Source organism: Sinocyclocheilus grahami, unplaced genomic scaffold (assembly GCF_001515645.1).
Source record: "Sinocyclocheilus grahami isolate Dianchi unplaced genomic scaffold, SAMN03320097.WGS_v1.1 scaffold1460.1, whole genome shotgun sequence".
NCBI classification, from domain to species: Eukaryota; Metazoa; Chordata; class Actinopteri; order Cypriniformes; family Cyprinidae; genus Sinocyclocheilus; species Sinocyclocheilus grahami.
The window spans coordinates 151,800-156,512 of NW_015506639.1; the positions used below are offsets into that span (position 1 = coordinate 151,800).

At 38.1% G+C, this 4,713-nt stretch overlaps 1 long non-coding RNA gene across 1 annotated transcript in view; it reads right to left on the minus strand.

Annotated features, from left to right (window-relative positions):
• Nucleotides 1-66: 66 nt before the first annotated feature.
• The window catches only part of LOC107570451 (uncharacterized), a 7,901-nt gene continuing 3,254 nt past the window's right edge, over nucleotides 67-4,713 (minus strand). Inside the window, exon 4 of the long non-coding RNA XR_001607035.1 lies at nucleotides 67-255. This is a non-coding gene — a long non-coding RNA (uncharacterized lncRNA). The remainder of the gene's footprint in view (nucleotides 256-4,713) is intronic.

Consider the following 4,713-nt stretch of genomic DNA (forward strand, 5'->3'; position numbering starts at 1 on the left):
GGGGGGAGAAAACAGACAGGTATATAGAAGGTAGTAAGGTAGATTAATGAATGAGCCTTTTCCCTCTGTAGTTCCGGCTCCAGACTGCCAGCAACCTTCCATCACGGGGGCCATGTCCCTCTCGGCATGCCCACAAGAGAGGCGCCTGTGTGGGATGCAGCACTGCCAGGCCCCCTGCTCAGCCTCTTCATCATCCACTTCAACCTTTGCACAGCTCTGGCAGGAAACCTCTTAAAGAAAAGATGGGATGGAGAACTGTAGGAGGGGTAGAGGAAACAGAAAAATAATTAAAGTCGAAGTAGTGCTCGCTCACGAACTTTCTGCTTGATGATCACTTTTCCATTACAGGGCGGCACAAGGTTATACATCAAAAGTGTGAATGTTTATTCATCTGATAAATGATTCTGAAAACAGCCTCTGTTTAGTCTCCGCTTCATCCGCTGAGAACTAATGTCAACATCTTTATTCTTTGCGACTGTGGTGCAGTTAGTGTTTGATAGATTGTTATGATCTGTGATCTATGGATGGTCCTTCAAATGAAGCATCACTCCATGAAACACAGGTTTCCCACGTCTGAGGTGTACTGTTAGAATTAATAGAATAGCTGTTGTAATAAAAGTGTGCTAGGTGGGTAGTGTATAAATATACAGTATGCTGAATAAAATAAACACACATCTCTATTTTATTACAAATCGCTTTTATATATCTTTTTTTTTGACCTGCTTGTACCATTATGCATTTTCATGCTTTGAGACTTTGAGACCCTCAATATTAGAAATAAAAATATATAAAATCATTCTCTAGGAAAAAAAGCATGTTGTCATTGGTGTGTTGATATAAATGTATTTATGCTTAATTCAAAGTCTTATTCATGCAGATTTCCTTTCTAGGTGTGCACAAGACTTTAATCAAAAACATAAACAGATACACAATTACACTGATTTAATAAGATAATTCACACTAGAGAAGGCTGTGTGCTTGGATATCCACCTTCAACTTATCAGGACTGATACAGCATTCAGCTTATTAAAGATTAACAGGGAACAGCACTGGAATGCCATTCTTTGTTGATTCACCTTGAACATAATGAGTTCATGTGAAATTGCAGCCACAAAAAAATGCTTTCCTGTCATAGTCACAACTTAATTTTTGAACAAACTCATATTCATGAAGGATATGAATGCTGATTATGAGCATGTAGCCTGTTGTGTTGACCTCAGCGGAAGAATAAAATCATGGACTCGAAAACACTGTGTGTGACAATACTGAGCTGTAGAAGTGTTAAGGCTTGTGGGTTTTCAGAGAGCCCATATTTCAAACAGCAATGCATGGCCATCACTAACAAAAATGAGTGCTTCTTTATTATAACACCACATAATGTAATCACAGCCACTACAAAGTCTGTGAATGCCATTGAAAAGACTAAAAATACTGTCGCTGATTGAGTTCACCATGTCAAGTTGGTGAAAACCATAGTGAGTATATACATTTTACACAGAATTTTACCGTACTAGCATTTTCTAATTTGAGATTTATCAAACATCATCTGCTGAAATATGTCTGCCAAATTAATTTACAAACATGTTTCACTTAAATTGTCCTGTTCATACAACAGCTTACATGAGAAACTCAATGCTGTCTGAATGGGGTAAAAAAATAAAAATTAATGAGCAACACCTGTAAACACAGCAACAATTAAGCAAGAGTGTTGTTTTTCAGATTCATAAGAGAATCACTGCTTTGCTGATTTTCAGACCAACAGCACAATGGTCTGTGAGAGTGGTACCGATTTTATTTAGCAGTTTAGTAAACAAGAATTTTGATTCAATTTAATTTTATACACAGATGGTCTGTGTATTTTAGCTCCGCCAACAGAAATAGTTCCAGCCAAAGCAAAATCAACTGTTGCTATCTGAGCAACACAACAGTGGTGCTACATTTCTGAACAAATCAATTTGTTTGAGTGAATTATTAAATGACTCACTCATAGGCAGTCAATTTTGTTTAGTTTCCGAATGAATCAGTATTGTTGAACAAATCAGTTGAGTGAATGATTCAAAGACTCATCTTTTTGATTCATTAATATATATATTTTAACAAATCATTAAATAATAATATGAATATGGGTGATATGAATGAAATTTGGAATGTCTGGGGAAGTAGTAGGTCATCCGGGTACTTTTCGCCTACTGTTTATTCTGAATTCGGACTTACTACTCTGTTCATGCGTTTTTCACATATATAGTAACAAGGTAAACATATTCAGATGCAGCAAATTATTTAATGACGCACTCATTAATCACTTGTCTTCATCTACTGGTCTAATGATGTGACTTGCACAAAGTCACTTAAAGTGTCATGTGGTTATTAAAAATAGTCAAGTCACTGTCATTTAAAAACTGTGAATAAATGTACTGTATCCTTATTTGCTGCTGTGTGAGCATATACTATATGTACTGTGTTTCACTAGTTTGCATGTCCATCTAATGAAGGAGGGCGTATGACACTAAGCTCAAGCTTACTTAAATGAAAATGGTTAAAATTAAAAATGAAGGTGGAGGGATACTGGAGAAATGTCATAGGAATGAGGTAAGTACTTATATGTGTTTGTGTCACTGACAGGGCTAGATGAACAAGCATTCCAGAACTCCATTTTGTTTACTGTTAGCAAACATTTTAAAAGTTTTAGCTTTGATGTCTTCCTTGCATTTGTGAAGAACACTGAGTTCTCCACACTGTCAGTGTTCAGTGTGAATGATGACTCATTGTGCAGACGGTCACTTCACATGTAGGCAGCAATCACTGCCTGATGACCGCAGAATTATGAAACACTGCGAAAGCACCAAAAACTCACTTAAAATACAGGCATTGACATCTATCTGTGAGGGTTTTAAAAACACACGCTGACACACACTACCAAAACACTCTACTTTGATCTGCAAATAACAACTTGTAGAAAATTATTTTGGTTTATTATAGTAAATTCCTGAAAAAAAACAAAAAAAAACAACACTTGAATGCAAGCCAGAATCACTGAATTCTGACAGTAAGGGTGTCCATAGTGGCTAAATGTGGACCTCCTGAGGCAATGGCGAATAATAAGTAGCGGTGACATTGATGGATGGACACTCCACAAGGATAGACACACCAATTGTTCTTGTGATAATGGTTTCTCCTGAAGTGGATTAATCAGACCATCAGACTCTTTTTATGTGAGTGCATACATGTCTCCATAAAAGATGTGGAATGAATATTAGACTCCAATCTAACACTCAAGACTTGGCATACTCTTAATAGAAAGAGTGGTTAAGGAGGTGTTACAAATGTTGTTACCACTAAAACTGTCACACAAATGTTTCTAAATATGTTTGCAGCCAGACGAATATAATAATGCAGTCAATGTTTTATCCTTAATTTTTACCATAAAGTAAAACTACTACTCTTTCATGTTAAACTAATGGAAATGTAATTATAGATTCAGGACGGGCCTTTTCAGAAAGCATTTCAATAGCTCAACTAATCAGGGCCTCTTTAACAGTTTAAATGAACTTTTTGTTCAGGATGACCTGCTTTGACAAAATCCAGATCACTATAGATTATATCTCACTAGTTCTTTGCGCTATCAATCTGACCTCCGGAAACGCAAATACCAAACTGTCCTAATTTCCCTAGTGGCATATCGTCTGAATTTTTGATAGAGATATTAAATAAGATTACTGGATCAGTTATTGCTCCTTGGTGTGTGATCACAAAATATGAGAGCCTTAGTGGGAGCATCAACCAGATTAACTGTAAAAGCTGTGGGAGTTATGTCCAATGGGGTTTTGGGCCCCAAACCAGAATCTCTGTTTCATCTGACTTCAGAGCAGAAGTATTACCTCTGTGTCTCGGAGACACGCTTTCAGCCATAACTGACTGACTTCTTCATCTGTTCTCGCTGATATGTGGATTGATGTCCCTCGAGTGACATAAAAAGCACACACGCAAATCTCCTACTCAAGATTCCAAATTGATACCTCATAAAAAATTAAGGGCCCCAAAATTAAACTCCACACTATACCACTGAGAATCTTCATCTAGCGAGAGTGGAGGCATCGCTCTAATTGTTCAAGCTGATATCTATCTGATGGGTGGTCGCTACCACGGGGCAGGTGTGGAGGCTACACATGGGCTCGTGTGCAAACACAAACACACGCAGGGACTCCGGAGCGTGCCAGTGTGATTCCAGTCTCCCTCTTATCTCTGTTTGTTTTCATTTAGATCAGTATCACTGTGGCAGCCACTGTTATCTCCCGGGGGCTACAATGTTCTCTCCTCCTGTTCTACCATTTGGTTCTGTTCAGCTCCGTCTTATTCTGCTCCACAAACGAGTCAGTTCATGTATTCGTCATGATAGGGATGTGCCTTCTGTCAACTTGATAAGTGGAATGGTGGTCTGTTAAAATCTGATGCCAGAGATAGACTTTGAAGAGTCAATACAAATGTTGTGGATGAAGAAGTCAATGCTAAAATTAGAGCTCCAAAGACTCATAGCAATCGGAGTGTTTACACTCAGATGTGTTGGGTTGCCTTCCAGTCGCTTTACTGAACAGTCTCTGTTGCTGTACTAAAAAGCTTTGGCTTGCGTTTACACTTATGCTGCATTGAGGTTGAGGCTGCAATTAATAATAAGAGGAACTCAAGAAGCAGTTTCTTTCACAAGCAGGGGCGCCG